The sequence below is a fragment of the Salvelinus sp. IW2-2015 genome, unplaced genomic scaffold, assembly GCF_002910315.2.
Source record: "Salvelinus sp. IW2-2015 unplaced genomic scaffold, ASM291031v2 Un_scaffold2819, whole genome shotgun sequence".
NCBI lineage: Eukaryota > Metazoa > Chordata > Actinopteri > Salmoniformes > Salmonidae > Salvelinus > Salvelinus sp. IW2-2015.
The window spans coordinates 64,243-81,317 of NW_019944119.1; the positions used below are offsets into that span (position 1 = coordinate 64,243).

Sequence of the window (17,075 nt, forward strand, 5' to 3'; positions counted from 1 at the left end):
AATAAACAGCTATGAACTCTCTTAGCCTATAATCACATTTGCAAACAATAATCTGAACTAAAAAATGCTGGATTTATCTGCATCCTTGACAATCGCTAATCATATTAAAAAAACACAGTTTCTTCACATCTTCTCTCTATTGAGGCTCCAATGTGAGGGTTATAACAGTAGTCTAGTGTGAGGGGTTATTAAGTAGTCTAGTGTGAGGGGTTTATAAGTGTAAGTCTAGTGTGAGGGGTTATAACAGTAGTCTAGTGTGAGGGTTAAACAGCAGTCTAGTTGAGGGGTTATAACAGCAGTCTAGGTGGAGTGGTCTCTGGTTAAAAGTAGTGCACTATGAAGGGAACAGCATTTGGGATGCTGGCTGTCTATGCCACAAAAGGGGGAGGGACTGTGGTGGATTGCCTGTTCATTTTAAAACAGCCACAAGTTACTACTTGTAGTGTGTGTGAATAGCATAGCAGCGTTTTATGGCAGCCCACTCATACACCCATCTAGACGTTGAGGCGGAAATGTTTGGTGGAGTCTACAGTTTGTGGGGGCTTTTATAATGTGCCAACTTTAGACTTTCCATGCAGGGGTTTTGTCAGGTGACTTGTCTCACTGCATCACCTTTAGGTAGTATAGATTGTACGCAATATAATATGTGTTTTTTATGTATTTTGGACAATTTCTTTTCAATGATGTTGACAAGTAAACATCATTGAAAATGGTCCAAAAATACATCAACAACACATGTTATATTGCGTACCTGTTACGTTTTGGGTCCTGTCTAATTCTTTCTGTAAGCGGTTCAATTGCCAGTGCAAACAGGAGGGAGTAGAATGAGGACTTCTGTGTCTCGTGCCTCTTTTTCTAAAGCAATTTTTTATCAGATAACGTATCATTTTTGTATATTGTTTGCTTTAGGACATTTTTATATCATATTTGAATTGCATTTCTTATTTCATTTGGAAAACTTTCAAAGTTTTTAATAGAAAACACCATTTCAAGACGGTCAGAAGTGTTTTCGTCATCAACAGACATTATTGCTACATCTACATCTGGTTTTTTTTAGCATATTGTTTTCTAAATTGAAAACATGTTCTTGAATTTGTTTCTAAGTGTCTAGTTTTAATAAACCATGTTTGTTTTAATAAACCATGTTTGATTAATATGTATCAAGTCTTGTAGGACTTTTTCCATTCTGTTGCTTATGAGCTTTGTTATTATTTTATTGTTGCAATTTATTCAACTACAGGGTCTCTCGATTTTTAAATATAACTGAAATAACGGTTTTATACATGGAAATAGGAAGTCCTGAATTGAATGACTTGTGTTGTCATTTGAGTAAGTAGGGGCGTTTCTTTGTCCCAAAATGTTGAATAGAATTCTATGGGAAAGCCGTCCATTCCTGGTGCTTTTCACCATTCGAATGTTTTAACTGTCTTAATATGTATTTTTGGGCCATCTCTGTTTTTAGTGATTACATTTTTTTGTCTGCTCATAGCTGCTTCAGGATAGTGGAGTCTAAGAAGGCTGTAGGGTCAGTCACACTGTTGTGTAATTCCAATTTGTATAGATTTTCATCGATTTTAAAATGGTCATTAATCGCATGGTTGTTTTGTAATGCGTTTTGTATCTTGATGTATTAAAATTATAACTGGTTTGACGTGTATTCGTTTTGTGAGGGCTGTTTAGACATTTACCAGGTTTAGTAACCATTAAGTATTAAGCTTTATGTGAGGGCTGTTTAGACGTTTACCAGGTTTAGTAACCATTAAGTAGTAAGCTTTATGTGAGGTCTGTTAGATGTTTAGTAACCATTAAGTAGTGTTTATGTGAGGTCTGTTAGATGTTTAGTACCATTAGTAGTAAGCTTTATGTGAGGTCTGTTAGATGTTTAGTAACCATTAGTAGTAAGCTTTATGTGAGGGCTGTTTAGTAAACCATTAAGCAGTAAGCTTTATGTGAGGGCTGTTTAGTAACCATTATAGTAAGCTTATGTGAGGGCTGTTTAGACGTTTACCAGGTTTAGTAACCATTAAGTATATAGCTTTATGTGAGGGCTGTTAGACATTTAACAGGTTTAGAAACCATTAAGTATATAGCTTTATGTGAGGGCTGTTTAGACATTTACCAGGTTTAGTAACCATTAAGTAGTATGCTTTATGTGAGGGCTGTTTAGTAACCATTAAGTATTAAGCTTTATGTGAGGGCTGTTTAGACGTTTACCAGGTTTAGTAACCATTAAGTAGTAAGCTTTATGTGAGTTTAACCTGTAGTTGTTGGCTCTCTTCATTCAGTAAAATATCATATTCCTGATTTAAGTAATTTTATTTTCTTCTTTACCTTGCAAAGATTTTTTTATGGGCTTTTTTCTAAAATAGTGATTTTTTTTCTTTTCATGTTCATTTCTAAACTCGATTGAACTTTTGCTGCATGTTGTTAGTCGACCAACTGGTTCACAGTGTGGTTGTTAACCTGCGTGTATAGAGTCAACACCCACACACAACATGATGTCAATCTCACTATGGTAGAACAGTGACAACAAACGCAGCAGGCTTTGAATTCAATTCAGCAAGTTACTCTGGCCTGAACATGTTCCATACGTTACTTTGTGCTTGTCACACACTGTCGATGCTAGTAGCTTAATGTTTGACACTGTCGACGCTAGTAGCTTAATGCTTATTGAGACTGTTGACGCTAGTAGCTTAATGCTTATTGAGACTGTCGATGCTAGTAGCTTAATGTTACTTGAGTACTGTCGACTGCTGTACCTGAGTTAAAGCTATTAGGCATCTGTCGACAGGAGTCTATAAGCTTAGGTACTGCGTCGAGCTACCGATAGCGTCGTTATTGAGACTGTCGACGCTAGTAGTCTGCTACGTAATGAGGTCACTTAAGCTTAATCTGATTCCTGGGCACACGGATGTGCCTGGTGCAGGTTTGCGACGTGTGGACGGTGGGGTGCTAGTGTTGGGGTGGTGGACGAGGTCTGGTGGGTGTTGGTCGAGCTGTGGTACGAGTAGGTAGACTAGTGGATGCTGTGCTGGTGGGCTTGAGGTGTGGGGCTCAGAGCACTGTGGTGGGCAGGACGGTGTGGGGGGCAGGACTGTGGGTTGGGGGGGCCAGGACTGTGGGTTGGGGTGGGCCAGGACTGTGGGGTTGGGGTGGGGCCAGGACTGTGGGTTGGGGGTGGGGCCGGACTGTGGTTGGGGTTGGGCCAGGACTGTGGTGGGGCCAGCTGTGGGTTGGGGCCAGGACTGTGGGTTGGGGCCAGGACTGTGGGTGGGGGTGGGGCGGTGGGGTGAGGACTGTGGGTGGGGTGGGGCTAGGACTGTGTGTTGGGGTTGGGCTAGGACTGTGTGTTGGGGGTGGGCCAGGACTGTGGTGGGGCCAGGACTGTGGTTGGGGGTGGGCTAGGACTGTGTGTTTGGGGGTGGGGCTAGGACTGTGTGTTGGGGGTGGGGCTAGGACTGGTGGTGTGGGGGTGGGCTAGGACTGTGTGTTGGGGTGGGGCCAGGATCGTGTGTTGGGGGTGGCCAGGACTGTGTGTTGGGGCCAGGACTGTGTGTTGGGGTGGGGCCAGGACTGGTGGGTTGGGGCCAGGACTGTGGTTGGGGGTGGGGCCAGGATGTGGGTTGGGGCAGGACTGTGGGTTGGGGGTGGGGCTAGGACTGTGTGTTGGGGTTGGGGCTAGGACTGTGTGTGGGGGTGGGGCCAGGACTGTGGGTTGGGGCCAGGACTGTGGGTTGGGGTGGCTAGACTGTGTGGTTGGGGGTGGGCTAGGACTGTGGTGTTGGGGGTGGGGCTAGGACTGTGTGTTGGGGGTGGGGCTAGGACTGTGTGTTGGGGGTGGGGCTAGGACTGTGTGTTGGGGTGGGGCAGGACTGTGTGTTGGGGGTGGGGCCAGGACTGTGGGTTGGGGCCAGGACAGTGTGTTGGGGGTAGGCCAGGACTGTGTGTTGGGGTGGGCCAGGTGTGGGTTGGGGCCAGGACTGTGGTTGGGGCCAGACTGTGTGTTGGGGTAGCCAGAGGGCTAGTACCATAGCAAGCTGTTTTTGTAAATAACAATTTGGTCTTAATTGACCTGCCTGGTAAAATGAAATATGTTGTTGCTCATACAAGACAGGTGAGACCGAGATGAACACACACACACAGACCACAGCAGAGGCTGCTCTGTGAGAACAAGCCCTACGCTGGAATCTGAATGACATCATCAGTCTGTGGGGGACAGAGGAAGGGTTGTTATCTGTCTTGTGAAACTTTTTCACATCTGAAAATGGTCTTAGCTCGGCTTATAACGAGGAACTGAAACAAACCACTCCCTACAGGACGATGATGTCACACTGTAAAAGTAGCATGACCAGCCAGGACTGTGTGTTGGGTGGTGGGGCGGACTGTGTGTTGGGGTGGGCCGGGACTGTGTGTTGGGGGTGGGCGGGACTGTGGTGTTGGGGGTGGGGCCGGGACTGTGGTTGGGGTGGGGTTGGGGGTGGGGCCGGGACTGTGGGTTGGGGGTGGGGCCGGGCTGTGGGTTGGGGGTGGGGCCAGGACTGTGGGTTGGGGGTGGGGCCAGGGTGGGGGGTGGGCTAGACTGTGTGTTGGGGGTGGAGCCAGGACTGTGTGTTGGGGGTGGGGCCAGGACTGTGTTGGGGTGGGGCCAGGACTGGTGTGTTGGGCCAGACTGTGTGTTGGGTTGGGGTGGTGGGGGTAGTGTTTATCCTGACCAGTGTTGACTGTCCTCTGACCTCTGCTCTCTCCCCTTTCTTCCCAGGCTGTCTGTCTCCAGAGCCATATGAATGAAGTCCTGTATAAACACAGTCTCAGCCTCTAGCCTGCATAATGTCTATCTGCTAACAGCGATTCCATGACCGATAACGTTCATGGTCTGTTTTTCTCCAAATACAGGCCTGTCTGTCCAATAGACCACCTGTCTGTCTGTCCAATAGACCACCTGCCTGTCTGTCCAATAGAACACCTGTCTGTCTGACCTATTGTTGTCACGAGAATTTTCAATCCCAATGATAATAACTATCAATCAATAGCTTTGACCAATCCCAGAGGTTTGTAAGACCATGGGTATAATAATAATTAGTCAAAGACTCAGCTTATGCAAAAGGTTAGTACAGTTTCTTCACAAGAACGTTCTGAAGTCCACAATACAAACAGTCTTTATAACACACACAAATAAGTTCAAATCTTAAGCTACGCCTTGCTCAGACAGTCGGTGTTTTTCCACTGCACAGATACATTGTTTAATCTGCAGCATGTTTCATAATTTTCTGCCAACCTAACAGTTTCTCCCCTCCACGGGTGGAGACAATGTCCTGTAAGGAACACAGTAGTACAACTCGTCTGTCGATAGCTCCTCTTATCATTTGTTTCACACTTGCACCCTGCTTACATACTAAAAAGGAACAAATGGTCCTTGTTCTAATTCTGACTAAAACTTCACATAYCATCAGATTATAGTTTTATGATTCTAATAAATTTCATACAATTATATGGTTTCAGGGTAGGATATTTTAATCATTACCATTAAGCATATAATTCCCTTATCAATTGACCACCTGGTGTTTGGAACAAAAACAATCTAGACTATATAACAGATTTTATCTGAAATTAGATGATGGACGTGTCCCAAATGGTATCTTATATAGTGCACCAGTTTTGACCAGGGCCCCTACGGAATAGGGTGTCATGTGTAATGCACCCCTACATGTTGTATTCTCATGACCTTAGCCAGATGTTCATGTAAGGTATGTTCCAAATGGCACCCTATTCTCCATCTAGTGTTCCAAATGGCACCCTATTCTCCATCTAGTGTTCCAAATGGCACCCTATTCTCCATCTAGTGTTCCAAATGGCACCCTATTCTCCATCTAGTGTTCCAAATGGCACCCTATTCTCCATCTAGTGTTCCAAATGGCACCCTATTCTCCATCTAGTGTTCCAAATGGCACCCTATTCTCCATCTAGTGTTCCAAATGGCACCCTATTCTCCATCTAGTGTTCCAAATGGCACCCTATTCTCTATATAGTGAACTACCTTTGACCAGGGCCTGTCATGCCAAATAGTTTCCCCCTGCCAAAAAGTGTCACAATGGGATTCGATGAGTTCTAGCTTCTGTTGCTAGGGCTGTTGCTAGAACTTGCAAAATTCTGACCGGATTACGTGATGAACCAAAGCGTCCGTTGCTATGCTGGTTGCTTGGATCTATTTCACCTCATAAGCGCTCGCTCAGTCCGCGCAAAATTATTACTTCAGAATTGCTCTCCAAGGACGGTGTTTTTGAGGATGACAACCTGCTGACTACCTGCTGCTTCAGAGGACCAAAAAGACTGGAAAGAGAACACTCTTTAACGTTACCATATATTTGTCTTTATATAAGAACATTTGTTAAATAGGAAGAAATAATGTAGGCTGTATATAGATTGACGTTGCTAGCTACTGTACTTATTTACCTCAGCCTGTCTGGTCAGCTAGCTAGCCACAGTATCCAGCCAGCTAGCCAACTAGCTAGCCAGACAATTTTATTTAGCTAACGTTAGCTAGCTAGCTACTGTACTTATTTACCTCAGCCTGTCTGGTCAGCTAGCTAGCCACAGTATCCAGCCAACTAGCTAGCCAGACAATTTTATTTAGCTAACGTTAGCTAGCTAGCTACTGTACTTATTTACCTCAGCCTGTCTGGTCAGCTAGCTAGCCACAGTATCCAGCCAGCTAGCCAACTAGCTAGCCAGACAATTTTATTTAGCTAACGTTAGCTAGCTAGCTACTGTACTTATTTACCTCAGCCTGTCTGGTCAGCTAGCTAGCCACAGTATCCAGCCAGCTAGCCAACTAGCTAGCCAGACAATTTTATTTAGTTAACGTTAGCTAGCTAGCTACTGTAACTGTTATTGTAGCTTTCTGTTTGTATATATCTTGCACTTCAATGGCATCCCTCAGAGATTTTCTTTKAACTTTCCAACCAGGCGAAGTACAATGAAAGCACCGCTGTTCTCGACAAGAGSCGCAACGTTAAGCAGTTCTATTTAGATAACTGGACGGATTTAACTATGTACAACCAACATCCATCTCGCTAGCTGGTCATCTACATGTCGCTAGCTATACATATAGTTCAGTGGGAGGACGGCTCATAATAATGTCTGGAATGGAGTAAATGGAATGGGATCAAACCAGGGGTCACCAGGACACATGATCGGTAAGTGTTCCAATTCACATTTTGCCCCATGACAAGTTGTTTTGTGATGGCTACTTTATTTGACCACAGCAGAGTTAAATATTCGTGTGTGTGTGTGTGTGTGTGTGTGTGTGTTTCAGTATCCTTACAAATATGAAAATGTGCAATACTGTATGACACAGATGTGGGTAACAAAGTAATCTTCCCTCTAACACTTTAAAATGTTAGGGGTTGACCTCGTTCACTAAATCCAGGAATGGCAACAGCTGGTGTCTGCYGGCGACCGACCACTTTACCAAGTGGACGGAGGGAATACGCATTAAGGTCAGTACAGGAAGAGTACGTGCTTAACTCTCAATTCCCTTCTGTAAAAACCCCATTTAAAATAGGGTGCTTGGAACTGTTAGAYTCTGGGTTAAACTTGGCACGTTGTTTTACTCAGCAGTATAGTATCTGAGGAGTGATGGAGACTGGTTTTTACCTCAGATGTTAACGGTTATCTGTAGGAGCCAGATGGCGGTGGAATGTGCTGGGTTGACGGGTGGAAGTCACAGGAGTGCTATAGGGGAAGCGGGTGGACATCTGTGGATTAGGTAAATGAGAGGTTGAGGTGAGGTCAGATCCCCCTCCTCCCCCCTTTAAGGGAGAAATGAGAGTTTATTACTTTGTCTTCCTGTCGAACAACAAGATGGAAGGATCGGAGAGAAGGAGGAGTGTATATACTTGTCGAAACATGTTTTGTCTGAAAGCAGCTGTATTGATCCTCTGGGAAGAATAAAATTGGTTAAGCTTTCATAATGTCCGTAGAGGTTTTTTTACTCTGAGAATTAGAACCTAACGGAATCAAAAATAGATGTTATTTTTGTGTGATACACATCAAGGATGAGACTGGTGAGGTCACCTCCAAGGCGATGGTGGACATGTTCATGTATTTTTTTCTGGCCCTTCAAGAGATATGTAAGAAATGTATTTGTAATAGGAAATATAATTGCATTTATTCCTGTTGTCAATCAAGGTGAGACTGAACATGGATGGACACGGCGCAGGGGAAACGGAAGGAGGTCTACCGGAGCAGAATCAAAAAAGGGGACTGAGTGCTACGACATCAGGGTGAAATACTTGGTTTGGAAGAAGAACTAAAGGAAGGCGAGACCTGGGAAACCTCGCTGCTCTTTCACTCCTAGCTGAGGTCACCATCTGTTAAAGTGAATATAAAATCTCAGATAATAACCATTTGCATTTGCACACAAAATAACCTGACGCTAGTTTTAGTTTCCCCTGAACAGTGATATTTTTCTCTTTTGTCTTCCAAGGGTTACCTCGGTGGAAGCCACCGATCTTCTCCAGTTGGGATAATCAACCACTGAAAGCACTGACTCCCTTCGGTGAAGCCCGTGAGACAAACTATGTAAAGCTTTGGTTGACATTTTGAGATAAGCAAGAAATGGTTGATATGCTGAGCTTATAAAAATTTWCCTCTTCAATGTACCTCCAAATGACTTCAGGCCCATCGACTGTCTGAGCCCCCCAGGAGGTATCTGAGCCCCCCAGGAGGTATCCCATCTACCAGAGCCAGTGTGAGTTTAGATCAGTCTGATTCTCTGTGCTCTCAGTTGGAGGGGGACCAGCTTGAGTTGAGGTTATACCTTCCAAAAGTGTTGAAAAGTACATATCTCCCATTTTATAACACTGCACTAATCCATCAAATTTTCTCCCAGTAAAGTGGGTTTACCTGTGTGTTTACGTCTCTGTCTCCTACCCTGTTCCCTTTAACTCTTCTCCTGTTCTCCAGGACCCAGACGGTTGTGCCCAACACCCAGATGTGGATCCACCTAATGTCCTCCATTACCAACCACCCTGCAGCTACTGTTGTTGTCATTATCTGCTAAGAATAATATTTTGCTCTATCATACTGGGCACATAATATGTTTGATTGCCATGTGAGTGTACAAAAAAGAATCTGTGAAAAAATAAATGAATGACACAACTGTTACAGCTGTTTTATGTATTAAAATCTTACGTATTGCCAGGTTGGTTTTCACAGCTGATTCCCAAGGTGTTCATTATTGTAAGTTATAAGGGATCCTTTGATTTGTATTTCTTTGTTCCACATTATTCACCACAAGGGTGTACTGATCAGCTATGTGAGATAGAACAAAAGGAATCATAATAGGGGACTACTGCAATTCTATTGTGTCATAGCAAATTATTAGTTTTCTTTGCCATTTCTGAAACGTAGTAATGTTTTAAGACATGGATTTCATGTTGTAAAGTTAACAAGGTACCCAACAGTAGTTTTGAAGTAATGTTTTAATTTGATTAGTTAAACAAAACTTGTTTAAACCGAGAAAATTGTCACGCAAAATAGGCCTTGTTTGCATAGTGCAGTTGATGTTACTCTTCAATAACACCCCAAAGCAAATCAGGGGGGGAAAAATTGGTTTATTCAAAGAGGACAATTCATGGATGTTATGCTGAGATGTAGATTTTCATTCTCCCCTGTCCTCAGTGAGTCTCCACAGTACAAAGAGACAGGATGTAGTTTTMTAACCCATCCCCAGCCGGTGGTTGACCAATTAGAATTCCTTGCAATAAATTTGGGCCAATGGCCAAATAACAAGTATCCTGTTTCAGGCTCAATGTCTAGACAAAATCTTCCCATGTCTCTGACTCATTGATCGTTTATTCCCTCTTGACCGTTAGTCCTCTGCTTTTGTGTATTTATCTTCTAAATATTCTTACACTAGCGATGATGAAAAGAACGTCATTTAGGCTGTAATGATCGGCAAAATTCTAATCGTTAGGTCGTCTCACCGTTGATATAGCAACGGACGCTAATAATTCATCAAATCCCATTGTGATGCGGAGGGGGACACTTTTTGGCCAGGGGACGTTATTAGGCAAGACAGGCCCATTGGGAATAGGGTGCCACCTGAGACACCTGGAGTTATCAGGCTGCACTTTTCTCACTAAATGGGATAATGTATTTAAATTAAATGGGATAATGTATTTAAATGAAATGGGATAATGTATTTAAATGAAATGGGATAATGTATTTAAATGAAATGGGATAATGTGTTTAAATGAAATGGGATAATGTGTTTAAATGAAATGGGATAATGTATTTAAATGAAATGGGATAATGTATTTAAATTGAATGGGATCATGTGTTTAAATTAAATGGGATAATGTGTTTAAATTAARTGGGATAATGTGTTTAAATTAAATGGGATAATGTGTTTAAATTAAATGGGATAATGTATTTAAATTGATGTCAGCCATCCTTTGACCACCAAGTAAGAGGAAAATGTTAGGATAGGGATTTTTAAATCTGTGAATTTTTAAAAGTCATTGCGTAATGCTAATACAAAAACGGATTGTAATTTTCGTTGGCGGTCGGGTTTCAATTTGTCTGTCTGTCAGTCCGTGGTGTCCCAGTCCACTAGGATCCTGCCTAGTGCTACAGTCCTAACAGCACTGCTGTAAGAGTATTTAATCTAAAGCCCCAGACGGTGACGTCACACAGCCGCTGATTGACGGCTGGCAGCCCCTGAGACCTTAAACAAAGATCAGCACACTGATCCTCAGTCGGCTCAGTACCTCTGATTACAAACAACAGATAGACAGAACCAAGAGGAGGGGGGGGGGTGAGGGAGACAGAGAGGCATGGAGGGGATAGATAGGGGGGGGGATAGATAGAAGGGGGCAGGGATAAGATAGAGGGGGCAGGGGATAGATAGAGGGGGGGAGGGGCAGAGAGGGGGGATGAATAGAATAGAGGGGGATAGATAGATAGAGGGGGGATAGATAGATAGAGGGGGATAGATAGATAGAGGGGGATAGATAGATAGAGGGGGGATAATAGATAGAGGGGATAGATAGATAGGAGGGGATAGATAGATAGAGGGGGATAGATAGATAGAGGGGGGAATGATAGATAGAGGGGGATAGATAGGATAGAGGGGGATAGATAGATAGAGGGGGAGGGGATAGATGAGGGGGAAGGGGAAGACCGGAGAGGGACGGGGATAGACGGAGAGGGACGGGGAATAGATGGGAGGGAGGGGATAGATGGGAGGGAGGGGATAGATAGAGGGGGGAGGATAGATGGAGGGGGGGAGGGGATAGATGGGGGGGGGAGGGGATAGATGGAGGGGGGGGGGGATAGATGGAGGGGGAGGGGATAGAGAGGCAACCAGAAACAGCAAGAGGGAGAATTGTCACCAGTTTTCTCATGGTTAAACCTACAGTGTATTCAGAAAGTATTCATACCTCTTGACGTTTTCAACATTTTGTTACGTTACAGCCTTATTCTAAAATTATTTTAATTGTTTTTGTTATCAATATACACACAATACCCCATAATAACAGAGTGAAAACAGGTTTTTAGAAATGTTTGCAAATGTATAATTTATTTTTTTATTTTTTATTATTTACATAAGTATTCAGACCCTTTGCTATTAGACTCGAAAGTGAACTCCGGTACATCCTGTTTCCATTGATTATCATTGAAATGTTTCTACGACTTGGAGTCCACCTGTGGTAAATTCAATTGATTGGACATGATTTGGAAAGGCACAAACCTGTCTATATAAGGTCCCACAGTTGACAGTGCATGTCAGAGCAAAAACCAAGCCATGATGTCGAAGGAATTGTCCGTAGAGCTCCGAGACAGGATTGTCTCGAGGCACAGATCTGAGGAAGGACACCAAAACATTTCTGCAGCATTGAAGGTCCTCAAGAACACAGTTGCCACCATCATTCTTAAATGGAAGAAAGCGGAGAAGGGCATTGGTCAGGGAAGTGACCAAGAACTCGGTGGTCACTCTGACAGAGCTCCAGAATTTCTCTATGGAGATGGAAGAACCTTCCAGAAGAACAACCATCTCTGTAGCACTCCACCAATCAGGTCTTTATGGTAGAGTGGCCTGACAGAAGCCACTCCGACTATGAGAAACAAGATTCTCTGATCTGATGAAACCAATATTTAACTCTTTAGTCTGAATGCCAAGCATAATTTCTGGTGGAAACCTGGCACCATCCCTACTGTGAAGCATGGTGGTGGCAGCATCATGCTGTGGGTATGTTTTTCAGCGGAAGGKACTGGGAGACTAGTCAGGATCTAGGGAAAGATGAACGGAGCAAAGTACAGAGATCCTTAATGAAAAGAGCATTCAGGTCCTCACTTCTCCAGAGCATTCAGGACCTCAGTCTGGGGCGAAGGTTCACCTTCCAACAGGATAACGACCCTAAGCACAGATCTAATACAACACAGGAGTGGCTTCGGGACAAGCCTCTGAATGTCCCAGCCAGAGCCTGGACTTGAACCCGATCAAGGATCTCTGCAGAGACCTGAAAATAGCTGTGCAGCAACGCTCCTCATTCAACCTGAGAGCTTGAGAGGATCTGCAGAGAGGAATGGGAGAAACTCTCCAAATACAGGTGTGCCAAGCTTGTAACATCGTAACAAAGAAGACTCGATACTGTAATCGCTGCCAAAGGTGCTTCAACAAAGTGCTGAGTAAATGTGATTGGACACCAGTCTCAACGTCAACAGTGAAGAGGCGACTCCGGGATGCTGACCTTCTAGGCAGAGTTGCAAAGAAAAAGCTATATCTCAGAATGGCCAATAAAAATAGAAGATTAAGATGGGCAAAAGAACACAGGCCAGCATCCCGGAGACGCCTCTTCGCTTTTGACGTTGAGACTGGTGTTTACTATTTAATGAAGCTGCCAGTTGAGGACTTGTGAGGCGTCCGTTTCTCAAACTAGACACTCTAATGTMCTTGTCCTCTTGCTCAGTTGTGCACCRGGGACTCCCACTCTTTCTATTCTGGTTAGGGCCAGTTTGCGCTGTTCTGTGAAGGGAATAGTACACTGCGTTGTACAAGATCTTCAGTTTCTTGGCAATTTATCGCATGGAATTGCATTAATTTCTCAGAACAAGAATAGACTGATGAGTTTCAGCAGACCTGTCTTTGTTTCTGGCCATTTTGAGCCTGTAATCGAACCCACAAATGCTGATGCTCCAGATACTCAACTAGTCTAAAGAAGGACCGTTTTATTGCTTCTTTAATCAGAACAACAGTTTTCAGCTGTGTTAACATAATTGCAAAATGGTTTTCTAATGATCAATTAGCCTTTTAAAAGGATAAACTTGGATTAGCTAACGCAACGTAGGGGCGGCAGGTAGACTAGTGGTTAGAGCGTTGGACTAGTAACCGAAAGGTTGCAAGATCAAATCCCAGAGCTGACAAGGTAATAATCTGCTGTTCTGCCCCTGAACAAGGCAGTTAACCCACTGTTCCTAGGCCGTCATTGTAAATAACAATTTGTTCTTAACTGACTTGCCTAGTTAAATAAAGGTAAAAAAATTAAATTAAATAAAACGTGCCATTGGAATACAGGAGTGATGGTTGCTTATAATGGGCCTCTGTACACCTATGTAGATATTCCATAAAGAATCAGCTGTTTCCAGCTACAATAGTAATTTACAACATTAACAATGTCTACACTGTATTTCTGATGAATATTTGTGATCATTTCTGATCAGTATTTCTGATCAATTTGATGTTCTTTTAATGGACAAAAAATGTAATTTTCTTTAAAAAACAAGGACATTTCTAAGTGACCCCAAACGTTTGAACGGTAGTGTATATTATACAACAAAAACAACATCTATCTTTCATCTCTGTGTGTTTCAGAAATGTCCTTTTAATTCACAAGAGGCTGAATGTATGTTACCGGAGAAAGCATCAGAGYGAAYGAAACAGCTCCCGCTCTTTCTCAGTAGGTGTAGCCCATCTATCCGATGTTGTCTGTTCAAAAAGAGTATGACATTGTTGTCGCCCGTCCTATTGAATGCAAGCGAAGCAAGTATTTGGTAAAAAAACKTAATAAAAAATGGTATAAAGTAATAGCCAATCAGCGTTGAGCTAAACTGGTCCTGGCCCACCAAAAACATCAGAAACCATCACATCAGAAACCAAACATCATTGACAGAAAACAACTTGGAATTGTTGCATCTCGTTGTCATTGTTCTCCGGTGGCTAACTAGCTAAAAAATTGACCCTTTCCTAAATTAGCCATGGATGAAGACAGGGACTTCATGGATGAAGACAGTGGTTTTACTCCGTACTGGCCAATGATTATAACGGTGATTCTGATCCAACCATTAATTCATACATTGTTGTGCTCCTGGCCTGAGAGGATGGAAGTTCAGTATCTAGCTAGATGTAGAAACGTTAGGCTAATGTTATCTAGCTGGCCTGGCGCATCGTTGCACATAAAAGGAAGTTACGCTAGCGAGCAAGCATTTTAGCCAGGTAGCCTAGGACAGCAAAAACTAAGTGTGTACTTTATGACAAGAGTCATAGATCGTTTAGGCAACATGAAAGAGGAAGATGGCATTGGCGTTTCTCAACAAGTAGGGCGAGTCAACATGTTTTTTTTCTACTTGCACGCAGAAATCAGTATCATGGACAGCCACATCCTATTTAGCTTACGTTGATTGGACTAAATAGTTTTTGGTATCTTTTAGTTGTATTAGACTAAGCAGAGGTGATTTGGTGATGTTGAAATGGTACTGGAATAGTGGCGGCAGCTCCTGTTTACTTTGCGACTTGCAGTAAATCTCAGTGGTTATAAATCACTTTGACATTATGGGGTATTGTGAGTAAATTCAGATTGTAACAACTAAATGTGGGAAATGTCAAGGGGTGTGATTACTTTCTGAAGGCAATGACTGCCTCATTTTTAAGATGGAAAATGAATGAAACGTTTATCTATGCCTTCATTTCTAAAAAGAAATTAAAAAATAAAATAATATAGACTCTTAACTTTCATTTGACATCCTATTTTTGATGTGCTCTTATGAACTTTACATGTTGGTGCTCATGGCTCTTTTTCCATGTAAATATCCCTCTGCAAAATAACACGCATGTCAACCCAAACCTTATGTCTGCAAAATAACACACAACACATTGGGCACTGTCTGCATAGCTATATGTATAACAGACATACCACACAACACATTGGGCACTGTCTGCATAGCTATATGTATAACAGGACATACCACACAACATGGGGTTCCCAGGAGATCATATGTGTGTTTTATGTGTGTTTTGAAGAACGCCTGAGGAAATGTGCTGGAATGTTCCATTTCTGTCTGTCTGTGGAAAATACTTTTATCTTCTGCTGACTAGTGTGTTTGTTAACCAACCTATATAAGTAGAATAGAGGTGTGTGTGTGTGTGTGTGTGTGTGTGTGTGTGTGTGCGTGTATGCATGCGGTAAGGGGATAGAATGCAACTATCTACCACCCAATCAGCTGAGCTGACAACTCGCCTCAACACAACTGAACTGGCCTTTTTGGGTTGCGTTTTCATGTGTGATTTTATCCTATGAATTGTCTACTAAAGAAGAATAGAGTTTGAAAAACAGCCCGATAGAATAGTGGTTTTTAAAAGTAGGGTTGTGGAGTTAGATTAAAGAGGACACACAAAGGGCAGCCAGTGAAGAACAAACACCATTGTAAATACAACCCTGACGAAGGCCATGCAGCCAAAACGCGTCGGTTTTTAAAACCTTGTTTCTATTGAACATGCCATACTAATAAAGGCATTTTRATTARTTACATGAAGAGTGCCTTGGTCCTCCTTTCTTTTTGATRMCCATATTTATGTTAATTTAACTTCCTTTTTGTACTTTAACTATWTGCACATAATATGACATTTGAAATGTCTTTATTTTTTGGGAACTTTTGTAAGTGTAATGTTTACTGTTAATTTGTATTGTTTATTTCTCTTTTGTTATCTATTTCACTTGCTTTGACAATGTAAACATATGTTTCCCAGGGAGGGAGGGAGATAGGGAGAATTCTACTCAAATCTCAACTTTTTGAAGTCCACCTCACAGATGTAATACCCCCCCAGGGAAGACACACACATGGTGGTCACAGATGTAATTCCCCCCCAGGGAAGACACATACATGGTGGTCACAGGTTTCATTGTTATTGTTGGATAAAACGCCAACAAAAATGTTTTTATAATAATTATTAATATATTTATAAATGAACAGAGAGAGCGCAACCTATACTGCTTGCTATTACGCTGCAATGGCAACCGATGGGACTATGATGATGTATTACTGTTGAGACTGGAAGCTGAATTACACTCTGAGGTGGGGGATCCTTGGCTCTTGACTGCTGTGTTTCCATGTTTCATGACTCTATCTCTTCTCTCTCTCTCTCTCTCTGCCCCACAGTCGGACTCGTAACCTGTTGGGCTCCCCCAGACATCGCCCTGCGAAGAAGGTCCACTTCATCAAGAACATGAGACAATACGACACACGGGGCAGCAGGTAGGTCTTAGAACACTGGCTGAAACACTTCCTCGTTCTCTCAGAACACTGACTGAAACACTTCCTCGTTCTCTCAGAACACTGACTGAAACACTTCCTCGTTCTCTCACAACACTGACTGAAACACTTCCTCGTTCTCTCAGAACTCTGTTCTGTTGATGACTGGAGTGTTTCTGTTCTGTTGTGAATGACGAGTGGTTCTGTTCTGTTGGAATAACCGATGTTCTGTTGAGTGACCGAGTGTTCTGTTCTGTTGGATGATGAGTGTTCTGTTTCGTTGGATGATCTTCTTTTGGTGTTCTGTTGGAATGACCGAAGTGTTCTGTTGGATGACCGAGTGTTCTGTTTGATGACCCGAGTGTTCTGACTTGGATGACGAGTGTTCCCGTTGGATGACCGCGTGTTCTGTTCTGTTGGATGAACGGAGTGTCTGGTTTCATGTGGAATGACTCGACGTGTTCCTGGTTGGATGATCCTGAGTGTTCTGTGGAGTGACCGGGTGTTCTGTTGGGGATGACCCGAGTGTTTCTGTCTGTTGGCTG

The 17,075-nt window shown here is 43.0% G+C and overlaps 1 pseudogene; it reads left to right on the forward strand.

The window, feature by feature from the left end:
* The window catches only part of LOC112074793 (CDK5 and ABL1 enzyme substrate 1-like), a 27,425-nt pseudogene extending 10,888 nt beyond the window's left edge, over positions 1 to 16,537 (forward strand).
* The last annotated feature ends 538 nt before the right edge of the window (positions 16,538 to 17,075 follow it).